We start from the raw sequence: 16,086 nt of genomic DNA on the forward strand, positions 1-16,086 counted from the left end.
ATCTGATGAGTACAGTACATTTTAATGAAAAAAGTCAGATTCACTCTGGAGCAGGAATGACATAAACTATGACAGGTGTGATGTAATCTTAGCAGTTAGCACATTGGGAATGTCATATTGAATGACATTAAATGTCCCAGTAGTGTATTTCGGTAAATGTGCTGGTTCTGAATCTGATGGACTGTTGCAGGTACACAACAGTCTTCTGTGAATGCTGACAAATTCCACCCTTGGGATAGCAGTGTGTTGTTAGATGTTAGATCACTAATAACAAAATAACGTGCTTTACACTGTAGCCTTTAGAGAGGTATGCAACAAGAAAACATCAATCAAAACACGCTAATAGGTGAATAAGGTTTTCCTCACCATAGTCATGCACACTATTGACATTCAACCTGCATGGTCAAACAGCTTTCATTGGCCACACTGATTTAGAGTGCACAGCTAAATTGCAGCGCAATGCTGAGCAAGCATGCACTGAAAGGAGTAATGTTAACAGTAGCCTTCAGTGCATGGACAGCGCATATTGTATTTTCAGTTACTGAAGAGTTAAGTCTACTGTTCACATTCAGTGCATGCTTAGTCTGATTAACCATTGTTGTATGCCCCTTTACCTGTGCAAACTCTACAAGCCACTCTTGGTACACTTGTTACAAGAGTGGTTTATACCAAACGAAAATAGCCAATATCATACAGTAGACCTACTTGGCATTACAAATCGCTGGGATACAGCAACAATCACGTCCAAATGACTGCTAGGTAGTGAAGGAAGCAACCAGAAGTTGAAAGAACAGCCTTGATGTTACGTAGGCTCTGACATCCAGTGAGCGCTGCATCTTTAAAAAGAAAAAAAAATCTAGAAGAAAAAACACAACCAGCTCAGTCATAACTGTAGAATGATAAGGACTACCTCTTTTACTTTTGGAGAGCGGCGAGCCGTTCGGAGAGTATTCGGCTTCAGCTGTTCTTCGCTAGTCGCTCATTGCTGGATGTCGGGCTGATTCTGAGTCACATGACAGAACCGGAGGCTGAGATCTAGAGAAAAGCACATCATTTCGGGCTTGCACCGCCATACTGTATTTTGTGCCATATCACATTTTTATTGCAACATTTTACTCCCGCTCGGTGAGTACATTTCCAATGGCTTTTTCTAAGCATTTTTTGTCTTTTTAATTACTCTTTTTATTTTTCCTCCTTTTGCTGGTGTTTAAGATGATATTTGAAGTGGTGGTTTTTAGCGTTTTTCCATCCAGGCTTCAAGTTTTTAGCATGCAGTGATTCTGAATCATGTGTACGGAGATGGGTAACGGTTTGCATCGGGCACTGGAGATTCGTGCTTGCAGTCTTGTGAAATCATGAAACTGGTTTTTCAACCAAGCGGGTTGTCAGTCTAATATTTTTCTAATGTGGTTTTACTGGTGGTTTTCAAACATTTTTATTTTTTTGTTTCTGTCGACTTTTGCTGTTGCTATGCTTTGCTTTGTATTTTGCAGTGTTGTTTATACGAGTTTTGTGATTTTGGTGTCTCGGTGCTCACTGACCAAGCCTTTGCTTTTATTTTGGTCCTCTTTTCTTTAAAGGAGTCATTTTTAAACCTGATGACGTTTTAACTTGAAACTTTTCTTGCAGCTCACTGATCACAGGTTTGTTTCTTTTTGTGTTTCTTTCATTTTTTCGATTTATTATACTTTTGCAGATATCAGTGTCAAGTATTTTTGGAAGTATCATTTTTCATAGATGGTGCTGAGTGGACGAGGAGTGTTTTGATTCTTGGGTCAATGCGTTTTTGTTTTCTGTTTCAACGAGGATGAACAGACATTCTCCCTTTGCAGGTATATAATGAGTGGATTAGTTGTCACACCTTTAGTGCCTGTGTATTTGCAATAAAAAGCAAGGTGGTACAGAAATATGCACCTGTGGCTGATGTATTATTTTGTGAGGGAATATTGCGTTTATTACAGTATAGGCCTGATGCATTTGAAGGTTGTTTGAAGGTTTTGCACAATAATACTTGATAATAGGCCAACTCAATGAAAACGAATCAAAAACACATGCAGGTTGGTACAGTATATTGAGTTTCCTTCTGATCAACAACAACCAAGTCGCCGCATGAAGATGGTAAAGGATAACACTTCTGATGTAAGAATGTAAGTACGGTTCTCTGAAATTCTACCATGGTCCCGATAATAAATACAGCAGATCCAAAGTATATTGCTCACTTTATTAAATATGCACCATATGACATATAGGCTATCCAGGCTGTTGCACCGATACAGTTTAGCTCCGCGGAAAATAAACCGGCGCTCGAGCCAATTACATCCACATTTCCTTCAGAGTGCATTATTGTGGATTAGATGAAGAAATGAGTGAGAAAATAATTGGCAATACAATGCACGCGCATAGGCTACCCTGTGGACTAATGGTACTTAAACAATGCGTCCGTGCATGGTCTTTCTGTTGAAGGCAATCCATTTCGATACAGCTTTTAAAGGCTATTAGGGATGGTCCTTATTCCCTTCACCCCCTCCCCTCGCCAGTCATGGTCTGTTTGTGTGGTTCACACTTGTAGTCAATCTCTTTGTTGTGATTGCAGTAGTGTAGGTACACTGTAGAGAGGTGTTGCTATGTGGTTGTTGTGATTTGGTCTAAATTAGATTGTGATTTGGCATATTTGTAGTGATAGTAGCTATAGGTTACTGTTTACATAATAACAGCCAACTCCAAAATGCTGTATAGGTATCATAATCTATCAATAAGATGTATGTACCCTCTGTAGGTGTTGAAAGGTATTTCTGCCGTATTGATAAAAAATACCTCTGACACGTCTCCTGCTGGACGTTATGATGAGGCTGCATTACTTCCTGCAGTTGTTGTGTCTGCCCTCTAGGCAGCTCCCTGTTATCTGGGCCCAGCCAGCCTCGCTATAAATGAAAACTGAAAAATATGATAGCTCATATGTGAAGATACCTTGGCTCTCATCATGAATACTACCTCTGACAGGAATGTCCTGTTGACATACAGTTGAAGTCGGAAGTTTACATACACTTTAGCCAAATAAATACATTTAAACGCAGTTTTTCACAATTCCTGACATTTAATCCAAGTAAAAATTCCTTGTTTTAGGTCAGTTAGGATCGCCACTTAATTTTAAGAATGTGAAATGTCAGAATAATAGTTGAGAGAATGATTTATTTCAGCTTTTATTTCTTTCATCACATTCCCAGTGGGTCAGAAGTTTACATACACTCAATTAGAATTAGGTACCATTTCCTTTAAATTGTTTAACTTGGGTCAAACGTTCCGGGTAGCCTTCCACAAGCTTCCCACAATAAGTTGGGTGAATTTTGTCCCATTCCTCCTGACAGCTGGTGTAACTGAGTCAGGTTTGTAGGCCTCCTTGCTCGCACACACTTTTTCAGTTCTGCCCACAAATGTTCGATAGGCTTGAGGTCAGGGCTTTGTGATGGCCACTCCAATACCTTAACTTTGTTGTGCTTAAGCCATTTTGCCACAACTTTGACATCCTTTTCTGGAATTTTCCAAGCTGTTTAAAGGCGCAGTCAACTTAGTGTATGTAAACTTCTGACCGATTGGAATTGTGTTACAGTGAAATAATCTGTCTGTGAACAATTGTTGGAAAAATTACTTGTGTCATGCAGAAATTAGATGTCCTAACAGACTTGCCAAAACTATAGCTTGTTAACAAGAAATTTGTAGAGTGGTTGAAAAACGAGTTTTAATGACTCCAACCTAAGTGTATGTAAACTTCCGACTTCAACTGTACTTGCATGCCTTGTCCATGATTGTGTGTGTGTGTGTGTGTGTGTGTGTGTGTGTGTGTGTGTGTGTGTGTGTGTGTGTGTGTGTGTGTGTGTGTGTGTGTGTGTGTGTACTGTTCAGGGACACTGCACACAACCCAACTGGCTGGGTCAAAATAGTCCAGTGTATGTTGTGTCCAATATTTATCCAGCGCTGGGTTACCATATAACCCAAATTGATTTGTTTTCAACCCAGCCAGTTGGGTTTAGGGGGGTGTATTCAGAATATTGTGGTCGTTTTATCCCATGTAGCCATTGAAAAGGTTAAGGCTTCTAACTCTGTCAGTATATTCTGTATCCATGAAAATGCTCCTTCCTCAGATCCCCATGTCATCAAAGCTGCAGGGTGTGTGGGACAGGAATCAAAGAGTCTTTCAACATAACTGTCTGATCTCTTAGAGGATTGGCCACAAGTAACCAATATCTGAGTCCATGAAAAGGAACTCAGGGCTTCAAGGATAGTGGCATGCATATGGGATAGGAAGCTGTTTTCACTTCTGTTACCTGAGTTCCCAGTTACACATCATGGTGAAGAGAATCAAATTAAATAAGTCATGAAATCACATTCTGAGGTTTGGTGGAAAAGCAGGGCCTGTGAGTTTAGCCTATGGTTTATGAAGGCCTTCATTGCAATGTAGTTATCAATTATTCAGTAGTTCTTCATTTTGATTGTTGAATATTCTTTGCTTCATCTCCTTGGGCTTTAGAGCTTGATATTAGTGAGTTTGTGCATCCTAAATGGGACCCTATTCCTTATCAAGTGTGCACAACTTTTGATCCAAGGCACACAGGGCCCTATATAGTGCACTATATACTATATAGGGGATAGGGTGTCACTTGGGACGCACAGATTGTTCTGTCATTCCTGTTGTCAAAGACACCAGCCACCCAAGTCATAGACTGTTCTCTCTGCTTCCTCACGGCAAGCAGTACCAGAGCGCCAAGTCTGTGATTAAAAGGCTCCTGAACAGCTTCTATCCCCAAGCCATAAGACTGCTGAACAGTTCATCAAATGGCTACCCTGACTATTTGCATTGACCCCCTTTTTCTTTGCAGTGACATTCTTGCACCGGCTCTATGCACACTCTCTGGACTCCACCCACACACTCACACATACTGCACTGACACACAAACACACACACACAATATATACACTCACAATACACACACACACACACACACACACACAATATATACACTCACACACACACACACACACTTTCACACTCTTCATATATTCTGTTGCTACTCTGTTTATTATCTATCCTGATTGCCTAGTCACTGTTACCCCTACCTACATGTACATATTACCACAGCTACATCATACCTCTGCACATTGACTCGGTACTGATATATTCTTTGTATATAGTCTCGTTATTGTTATTTTATTGTGTTACTATTTCCTTTCTTTTTTGATAATCTTTTGTTACTTTTCAACTCTGCATTGTTGGGAAAGGGCTCATAAGTAAGCATTTCACAGTAAAGTTGAGTTCGGTGCATGTGACAAATATATTTTTTTTTTCATTTTTTATTGCTCATTCTCAGCCACTCTTTTTGACCTTGTATTGGCTCTGGCCCCATTGTCTATGTATGGCAATCTCCCATAAATAAATCATTCCTTATTATGAAAACAAACTCCCATATTTTGCACTCCACTCATATCTTAATGAGTGGTTGGATTATAAATGAGTAAAAAAAAATGTTTCTCTCAATGAGGCCTTCCTCTTCTTAGCTCCATTCTCCTTGTGAAGAGATAAACAGCTTACCCATTCTGCTTCTTTTTTTAAAAACCGTTATGTTTCTCGAGGTCCCCTTTTCTTAGCTGTTAATTTGATTAGTGAAAGGATATCTACTTACTAGTAATCATATTCTATACAATTAAACCCGTATCTGAAGAATTGGACCGGACTGAACGACTTTTCAGGGCCAATTATGTGGAACCATTTGAGTTATAATTCTCCACTTAAATGAGCCGTTCGTGACACATTGGGACTCAATTGTGTGTGAGGATTGCTGATGAAATAGTGGTTTTAGAACAAATGACATTTCATTAGTTCGTTAATATCATTTAGAAAGACACTCTTATCCAGAGCTTCCCATGTTAGTTTTATATTTTGTTTTTAATGATTGTGTATGCTGAAGGTGGTAACTCAATAGCGTAATGCTTACTTCTGGTTAAGCTTATCCACATACTATTGCAAAAGAGCTTCTGAATAGACACTACTGAAAAAGGCAAGGTGTCACTCAGTCTTGATATTGCTGTTGTCGACTGTGGACAACAGCAGTCAATTTTGTGCTGCATTACGGGGAGTGACTGAACCCCCCCCATGATTTCACCTCTCTGTTTAGGACAGTATGTCTCATCCGTCTGTCTTCATGGCTCTTTATAAGGTTGACCCCACACTTACCCCCATCTATCTGGAGCTAAAGCACACTGCATCTTTCTCTTCTCTTTTGAATGTGATCAGAGTAGAGCCCCACAATATTGATGATAGGCCTACTCTATATCTACCCGACAGCAATATCAACTCTCTCTCTGTCGCTTTATTTTTTTATTACGCTCTTGCCCCTGCTGAGTAAGTGTGTTTGTTTGTGTGTGTGTGTGTGTGTGTGTGTGTGTGTGTGTGTGTGTGTATGTGTGTGTGTGTGTGTGTATGTGTGTGTGTGTGTATGTGTGTGTGTGTGTGTGTGTGTGTGTGTGTGTGTGTGTGTGTGTGTGTGTGTGTGTGTGTGTGTGTGTGTGTGTGTGTGTGTGTGTATGTGTGTGTGTATGTGTGTGTGTGTGTGTGTGTGTGTGTGTGTGTATGTGTGTGTGTGTGTATGTGTGTGTGTGTGTGTGTGTGTGTGTGTGTGTGTGTGTGTGTGTGTGTGTATGTGTGTGTGTGTGTGTGTGTGTGTGTAAGAAAAGAGTAACTGAAAGCACCATGTCACGCTCCATTCATTTTGGGCCTGGCAAATTAGGCATTGCACATAATCTCTTTCTTTCCTTCTTTCTCTATTCTGTATCCCCAAATCCACTCTTGGGATGATTCCTAAATGAGTTTTGGAGAAAGAGAAATCATATTTGCAGTGAGTTTTAGTCTTCTTCATCCTTCAGACCTAATTTACTCTCTTCTCTATTATCATTGGGTTGTGACTGGTGTCATTTTTCAAATAGTTCTATTTCTCCCATATCCACCAGCATGGGACCAGGGATGTATTCACACCAAATACCCAACAAATCACAGGGTACAGTACACTTAGTGAATTGCCTTTATGTGTGCCAGTACATTTACAGTATATCACACATTATCTGTCCTTGCTTGGAAAATATGTATAATTCAAAGTTATTTCCCCTTGCTCACAGATTCCCTGAATCTTAAACAGAAACCCAACTGGCAAGAGACCATCCAATTTTGTCATGTAACATTTTTTATCAGGGAGGGGCGGTTACAGGTACAAAGAAACAATCAAAGAAATGCATAACCCCAACGCATTTCTCACCTTATTCAAGGAGCTATTGTAGCCAATTAACATAATATATGCAAAGCATTGAATATTTAAATTATGCACTGTGAATTTTGTAATTTTGCCCCAGAAGCATTTAACTGCAGGGCACTCCCACATCATGTGAAGAAATGTGCCTTCCTAATTTAGGGGACACAGTGAACAGTTGGGAGTTGGGGTTCAATATCATGGTAAAACGTTTCCTAGGTGTTAGATACAGTCTGTGAACAAACTTAAAATGTATAAATTAATGCTTCGGATTACGGGTTGACAAGGTCATATTTTACCATAGTCTCTTCCAGTTAAAGGGTTGTTCAGATTCAATTAGATATGTGGACCATACTTGTTTAATGGCTAGCTCAGAATATGAGCTTTCCAAAAGTTATTTTTATATTATAGAGATCAGTCCATTCAGGAGCCCAGATCATTTATAAACCCCATCATTGGATGGTGCGGTAGTTGAATTTCCCAAAAGGACAGCTTAGCTGACATAAATTGTAAATACAGAAAAAAATGAGTTGACTGGTATTGTGTATGTATCTTTAAAATCTTGGAATGTTCACATTTGGATCATTGGGGTGATGAAAAGGGGCACCCTCCAGATCGCAAGGTATTATTGTGAAATATTGGAGTATGGGCATGCCATTTTGATTCCCAGTTACATTGATTTTCAATTTTGCACCAAATAGAAATTGTTTGAGCAATAATAGGACCAAAGCATAGTTTACATTGTTTAAAGGATATATCAATGAAGACCACCTTTGCATTTTATTAGGAAATCTGCAGTTTTGCTTATATGGATGTATGTAATTATGGTATGTGGGCATGTAGGTTAATTTGCACCATCAAATTAAATAAAACACTGAATTATATGATGTATATGGATTGCACACCAAGTGCTAACTTTAGCTAACCATAGAGACAGTAATTAAGCGAGGAAGCGAATTTCAGGACCATGGACTGGTTTTGTGATAAGGTACTTTCAATCATTGACAGTTCAGGACAATCGACACTGATTTTTTGAAAAACTATTTCAGGACCATAGACAGTGATTTAGTGATAAAGCCCATTTCAGGACCTTGGACAGCGCTTTTGTGACATTCTTTTCAAGACCAAGGACAGTTCAACGTTAGGGCATTGCATGATAACCCTTTATCAGACCCACGGACAACTCCAATTTCTGCAGGAGTACATTTCTGCACCAAGGACCATCCAGACATAATAACTGTACACTTATCTCTAATTAGAACAAATATACCAGACTACTGTAATACAAAGATAACATATTCTGGTGAGAGTGAGTGTGAGTGTGTTTGCTTCTATTGCTCTCTCATTGTATATCGATGTGCACATTATTTTATCCTTGCAGCTGATTATATCAGGATTCACTTCATGGAATCAATTTCACAGACTATTTCAGTAGCATCCCTTCCAAGATCAGACTGAATGTCATTTTAGAGAATGATTTGTCTCACTTCAGTTGCACAAGCTTTTCCAATGTATCATATTTGCTTGCAGGAAAAAAAGTCGTAATTAGTGTCAAAGACTTACCCTCGGGCTTGAGTACAACTAGACAGTGACTACTCAACAGTCTCAACACATACATCCTTTCACACTCTGGATTGTGTTATGTTTGTAAAATGCTAGAGAAATGATTGGGCAAAACAAACAAGTTAAGCACATGCCTGTACGCACGAATGCGAACACACACGCACGCACACACACATACAGTACACACACACACCATTGCTTGTGATATTTTGGGAATATGTGGAGTGAATAATGACAACATTCGTGACACAGTAACGCGCTAACTTGTTTTGACAGTCACACACAACACAACTCACCATTTACGTTGCTGTAACAAGCGTTGATGATGACAATGTGTCTTCATGACATGTCTGTGCGCTCTGTCTGGTTTGGGTGCTGACAGTGACTTCCCTGTCTGTGTGTGTGTTCTGTCTGTATTTGAAGTTGACAATCCACGTGTCTCACTCCTGTGTCCTAATGGAGACAAAGATGGTTTCTGACTCTGACTACACAAAGCTAAAATAATGGTGATATCTCAGTGTCTTTGACTTCAACACACTCACATTCATCTCTATTTCAGATGTGTTGTCTTCATTCTATTTGGATATATTTATTCCTGCCTTTCTCTACCTCTATCTCCATCCTTTTTTGAGCCTGTCTCAATCCCTCTGAGCCTGGCCATTGGAATACACCAATAACTTAATCTCTTACCTAAAATAGTTGGCTTTATTGAAGGATTTAGTAAATATTTTAAATCTCAATATTTCTTTGTGATGTTGTTATATGAGAGAGTTAATATAGAGCTCATTCCAATATGTCCCTTTGAAACAGATTTATTTAAAGTGATGTTTAGGGGAATCTGCTGAATTTTGGATGCTGAGAGCTGGGTCTTCACAACCAAATTGTACTTTTGATATTTGGTTGTAAGAGAGTACTCAGCAAAGCATTTTCTACAACAAAGAGCTCAATATTTTACAAAGGGTTCCACCTAAATACAATGATTCTAGGCATAGTAAAAGCAAAGGACTTGATCCATGTTCCTCAAGCACATATCGGACATGGCTATGTGGCTGTGTGATATTTAAAGAGTCTGGGAAAGAACAACAAACAAACCAACAAGGAGGCAGATGAGAGGTCTGTGGCCCTCCAGAGCAGGTGGTGAAGGCCGACAGATGCTGCAGAGAAGCACTGAAGCAGATAATGCCCTGCCTGGCTCCCCAGATGACCTCTGGGACCCGATTGAAGGAGGATTTTTCCCATCTAGGTCAGCTCCATGCTGGCTCTACCACTGGACTCATCTGTTCTGACTAGTTCTGTTGGACTCAGCTTTTCTGACTGGTTCTGTTGGACTCAGCTTTCTGACTGGTTCTGTTGGACGCAGCTGTTCTGAATGGTTCTGTTGGACTTAGCTGTTCTAACTGGTTATGTTGGACTCAGCTGTTCTAACTGGTTCTGTTGGCTGGTTCTGTTGCACTCAGCTGTTCTGACTGGTTCTGTTATACTGAGCTGTTCTGACTGTTCTGTTGGACTCATATGTTCTGACTGGTTCTGTTAGACGCAGCTGTTCTGACTGGTTCTGTTGGCTGGTTCTGTTGGACTCAGCTTTTCTGACTGGTTCTGTTGGACTCAGCTGTTCTGACTGGTTCTGTTGGCTGGTTCTGTTGGACTCAGCTTTTCTGACTGGTTCTGTTGGACTCAGCTGTTCTGACTGGTTCTGTTGGCTGGTTCTGTTGGACTCAGCTTTTCTGACTGGTTCTGTTGGACTCAGCTTTTCTGACTGGTTCTGTTGGACTCAGCTGTTCTGATTGGTTCTGTTCAGAGTATGCTAGTAGGTGCCAGATGCACCGGTTTGAGTGTGTCAAGAGCTGCAACGCTGCTGTGTTTTTCACGCTCAAAGGTTTCTTGTGTGTATCAAGAATGGTCCACCACCCAAAGGACATCCAGCCAACTTGACACAACTGTGGGAAGCATTGAAGTCAACATAGGCCAGCATCCCTGTGGAATGCTTTCTACACCTTGTAGAGTCCATGACCAAACGAATTGAGGCTGTTCTGAAGGCAAAAGGGAGTGCAACGCAATATTAGAAAGTGTTCCTAATGTTTTGTACAATCAGTGCACTATTTTTGATCAGGACACTGGTCAAATTCAGTGCACAAACTAGGGAATAGACTGCCATTTGAGACAAAGACTAAGAGTTTGTTGTTAGTCAGACCCACTACTATTCAAGGGTTTTCCACTAGACCGGGTTTATCATGGTTTCATAACATCTCCTCGCTCTTTCCTTTCACACTTTCCACTAGATCTAGTGTGTTTCACTGCCTGTCTGTATTGGTTTGAGAGGGAGTGGCGGGAGTGTGAGAGATAGAGACAGTGTGTTATAGTGTTAGGGTTCTTCCTTTCTAGTTAATCTGCCTGTTCTCCATTGGGGTGTCACACCGTGTCATCTCTGTACACCTCGCTGTGTCACAGAATCACACCATGTCTTCAAGGTTGGTCACACAGCTGTGCCCATAGATGTTCACCCTCTGTCACCATGTCCTGCTATATCTCTATTCTGTAGCGTTCACCATGCACATTGCAATCACGAGCTAAGATACTCCAATACTAAGAGATTTGCACTTTGCCTTCTGGGGACAAATGTATCAAGCGTCTCAGAGTAGGAGTGCTGTTTTAGGATCAGTTTTGACTTTTAGATCATAATGAAAAAGGTTACATTGGCAGGGAAGACCTGATCCTAGATCAGCACTCCTATTCTGAAATATTTGATACATACAGCACTTGCAGTATTTCTGAAATAGAGGTGCTCCCTGAGTAAGATATCTCTGCACACTTATGAGGATCATGACCTCAATTTCCAGAGTCTACCACCAGGAAAACAGAGGTTCAGTCAATGGGAGAGAAGGAGAGAAGGGAGATATGTTTGTCTTTAAGCACGTCCAGGAAGCAAACCTTTTCTGCCCTCTCCCAATGGTTCACTCTAGCCCAGTGAAAGTTTATTGGGGTAGTGATCGTTGATTTTACTCCACAGGATGTTGTTTTGAACTGTGTTCCTGATGATGATTAGCCTCAGGGGAGTGCAGGAAGTAGACTCACTTGAATCTAGTGTTTGGACTGATGTAGTATGCTATGACTGCTGTAGTGATTGGAATTAGTAGCTGTCCATGAGGATGATTCAGTTTGTGAACCCTCTACAATGCTCTTAAAGGGCTCCAGAAAGCCAGGGCTAACAGGGAATGAGGATGTGTTCCAAATGGCACCCTATTCCAAATATAACTTTTGACCAGAGCCCTGTGTCCATGGGGGAAGAGTGGAGAAGTGTCATGGGGGTAAGGATATGGAGGCAGCTAGGGAAGTCAGACATGGATGTGCTGTGCACATTCAGTGGTAATGAGAGCCAGCTGGGGGCTGTGAATGGTAGAGCTATGACTATGATAATGTGTGAGGGCGTGCGTGCGTGGGAGCGTGTGTGTGTGTACGTGCATGTGTGGGTGGGTAAGGGTTTAAGCATAGCAGTTGCCTCACTCATTTCATTCCGTCTGCATAGTAGGTTCCCTTTAAAACCTATGAAAAAGCCCAACCATCTGGCTGTTCAAAACATCACCATTCTAAAGTGGAACAAAATTGTCCCATGATTTAATTTCCCTTCGCTTAGCACAGCAATTTTCTCTGGGATATCAATAGCTTGTTGACATCTTGCAGTATGCCACAGTCCATCAGGTGACGTGTGTAAACAAGACTCCATTCTCCCTATTGATTTTCTCTCTGTTTTGACATCAGATGAAACCAAGGTGCTTAGTGGTTATTGTTCTATTAGATGCCAGGTGCCATATTGCTCCTTAATTGTTAATTTCCCCTGTTCAAATGAGTATTTAAAGCAATACGCCATTTTTGCTCCACAAGCACATTGACTCAGTTGATGAATATGGCTATGATCCACTGGTATTATGGGAAATGGATGCAAGTGTTCACATTGATTGCAATAGATATATAACAAACCATTAAAATATTGCATCCAGAAATAATTGAGAACATCATCAAATGATCCTCCTCCAAGCATCTCCAATGACTTATGTGCTCTCTGTCTCACACACACACATACACACACACACAAACACATACAAACACACACACACAATATTATCAGCATTTGATCTCAGGTAATGTGGTCCGCTAAGCCGCTCTCCTGGATATCAATACCGGCATCTGAAGTTATTAAGTGTGCAGGGGGATCTAAGAAAATTGCATTAAATTGCGTTAGTGTGTGTGTGTGTGTGTGTGTGCGTGTGTGCGTGTGTGCGTGTCTGTGTGTGTGTGTGATCCACATTCCTATCCTTCAGTGCAATTTCAGGTCCTTTGTTGTTTTGATTCAGCATCCCTCTCACTCTGAGATTGAAAAATCCTATCCAATATCTCCATGGATTATAACCTTGCACAAGGAAAGGTATTAGAAAGCCATTATTTGTATGTAATGCATTGCTTTGTCTGTTAAGCAAACAGTAGCGCAGGGTGTATTTGTCTCTATCGTTATTATTTTGCTGTACTGTCAAAGACACATGACAATAGCATCGTTAGAGATTACCAACATAATTAAGTAATCAAGCAGACCCATTATGCAAATGGCGCTAATTAGAGACATGGGTTTAAAATAGTCCTCTGAATTAGTCACAACACTTAGATAGTGATCTCTCCAACAAATGTAATCATTGTGCTAATTAGGTCAGTCAATGAAAGTTGAAACAATTTGAAAAGCAATTCCAGTTTCCAATTACTTGTTCAGTGATACTGCCCTATAACTGGTTAGAATGCAAATATAGTACTGTCGGAGGATGCAGAGGGCTCTTTGAGCTTTGAATATGATCTCATGAATATAAGACTATGTTGCTATCATGGACTCAGTCAACCTTCATTAAGTAAGGGTGAATGTATTGTGGATATATGGATATTTGTCATGGTTTGATATTCAGAGCACAATGATGTAAATGTTGTCCTGTCCATGATATGAAATTCATGTCCCACCCTATTCCCTATATAGCAGGGGCGTAACTTTTAGAAGTGGGGGGGGGACATCACATTTTTTAATTTTTTAAAATTATTATTATTTTTTCCTGTCAGATAAACCCTCCAAACAGCCTACCCGACCGCTCAGAGTCGTCCACATGGTCCTAAAGCACACCCCCCCATTGTTTTTGTATCACATTCCAATAATAAAACTGGGGCGAACAAAAATGCAATTTCTTTCACTGGGGACATGTCCCCCCCATCCCCAGTGAAAGTTGCGCCCCTGCTATATAGTGCCCTAGTTTTGTCCAGACCCATATGGCTACAGAACAAATGAATGCCTAGCAGTCCAATCTAGCTCCACCCATTATTAGGAGGACCTGCTAGATCCTGAGTGAATAGTCCATCCTCATTCGTCACATTGTACCTGTAGAATCATCCCAGTAGGTTAGTCTCCTCTCTACAGCTTATCGTTGAGGGGTGTCTGCGCCCTAAGCGCTAGCCTGCTGAATACCATCAGAATAATTCAATCATTTTCAGAGATCTCATTATGGGGCTAGTGCCGGGGCTTTAGCAGTCAAATTCCCATACAGTGCAGTGGGTCAAGTGATTGACAGACTGAAGGTTCTTTCAGGGTGAGTTCATCATTAAATTGCGTTTCACTTCCCAGACTGTCTGAGTTGGCATTCACCCATCCAGCCTCACACGTTACTTGGATATTTTTAATCCTCTGTGTGTGTGCATTTCTTATGGTAATCTGTTTTATAATCTACAAGGCATGAAGCAGTAAGGCAACTATTGCTGTGTATGTATTTCCAGAAGAAGGCCATTGACTAGTCACATGAAGAAATAAACTTAGAGTCATGAATTGAATATAATTTGTTTTTTTTGAGCATCGGTCTTTATTCTGTCTCCATCACTTACCAAACCTCCTAACTACTACTGCCTGGATTTGATATCATGCAATTCCTTGTTCACTTTTCACTTCTTTTTTTTCCAACTGCGTTTACACAATAACATTTTTTAGAGACTTCTTCATCAGTAGATATTCTTTCTCTGATGATAGAGCTCCTGCGGTGCATGCATAAGCCTTTTTTGGAAAATATCTCAGAGCCCAACATGTACTATATATTGTCACATAAAAGCACTTCGCTCTTGAAATGAAACCACAAGCTAGCTTCAAAGCCTTCCTCTGAAGTTTTGATAGTGGTCCCATTGCGTTAAGTAAGTACGTAGGTAGGTAGGTAGGTAGGTAGGTAGGTAGGTAGGTGGGAGCATAGTGTACTGAAGTTTTCCAAAGAATACACACAAGGGCTCTCCTCATGCAACTGCAATCAGAGACTTGGTTCTGGATTATCTCATGAGTGCACTCGTGGATCATGGTGTGCATCTTTCTTTATCTCTGCACTCTTAAAAATAAAGCTGCAAGTTGGAACCAAATAAGGTTCTTGAGAGCGATGCCATATGGAAACCATTATAGAGTCTCTGAAGAACCATAAATGGGATGGTTCTTTGAAGAACAAAAATCCCAAACCAGAAATGTTTTGACCCTCCAGGACCTTATTTGCATATTTCCTTTGAGGTGAATTTTAGAGCTACAGTACTAGTACCACACTTGACTGTGTTTGCTAGTGACAGAGACATGGTTGTTGCATTCATTCATTTTCAATGCTGTGGTGTTCACCAATTGAGATTCTAAGTGAATATATTGTCATTAAAATGAAATTTGTTTAAAGGTCCAGAACAGTCATTTGGATTCCCATTAAAATAGCCTTTTGCGTGACTAAAATATCACCGTAATATTTTTTTGCAGATAGAAATGCTTGAAATTGGTGAAAAATAACATCTTCTCTCATGTCTAGCTACCAAGAAGTTTGAAAAGACAGGCTGAGTGGGCGGGGAGCTTATATTCATGAGTTTGCCTTGACTGACAGCTCTTTGAATTGCCTATGTCAACAAACTTGGATGCATTGAGCAGCATTGCAGTGAAAAACTCAAGCTAATTTGGTGATATACAAAGCAATTCGAACATTGAAATTGCATCAATGATGTCTATATTTTTTTTTATACATCTCCTGTTTGACATGCCTCTTGTGATGCAATTCACACAGCAGCACTGACGGATGTGTTGACATGACAACTACGTCAGAGTTTTGAACAATTCTTTTGTTCCATGCTGGCTGAAGACCTAGCTAGCCAGTAACTAGCTAACACCAGACACAGATGATAGGGGAAACATAAGTATCTTTGCCAT

General features: G+C 40.4%; 1 protein-coding gene across 3 annotated transcripts in view; it reads left to right on the forward strand.

Moving 5' to 3' along the window:
• The first annotated feature begins 890 nt into the window (after positions 1 to 890).
• LOC112227902 (RNA-binding Raly-like protein) overlaps positions 891 to 16,086 on the forward strand; it is a 156,889-nt gene continuing 141,693 nt past the window's right edge. For 2 of the 3 annotated variants that reach the window (XM_024392892.2, XM_024392894.2), the window contains exon 1: positions 891 to 1,832. The gene's annotated coding sequence lies outside the window, so the exon portion shown is untranslated. The remainder of the gene's footprint in view (positions 1,833 to 16,086) is intronic. The other variant, XM_024392893.2, reaches the window with a different exon arrangement.

The sequence above is a fragment of the Oncorhynchus tshawytscha genome, linkage group LG29, assembly GCF_018296145.1.
Source record: "Oncorhynchus tshawytscha isolate Ot180627B linkage group LG29, Otsh_v2.0, whole genome shotgun sequence".
Lineage (NCBI taxonomy): Eukaryota > Metazoa > Chordata > Actinopteri > Salmoniformes > Salmonidae > Oncorhynchus > Oncorhynchus tshawytscha.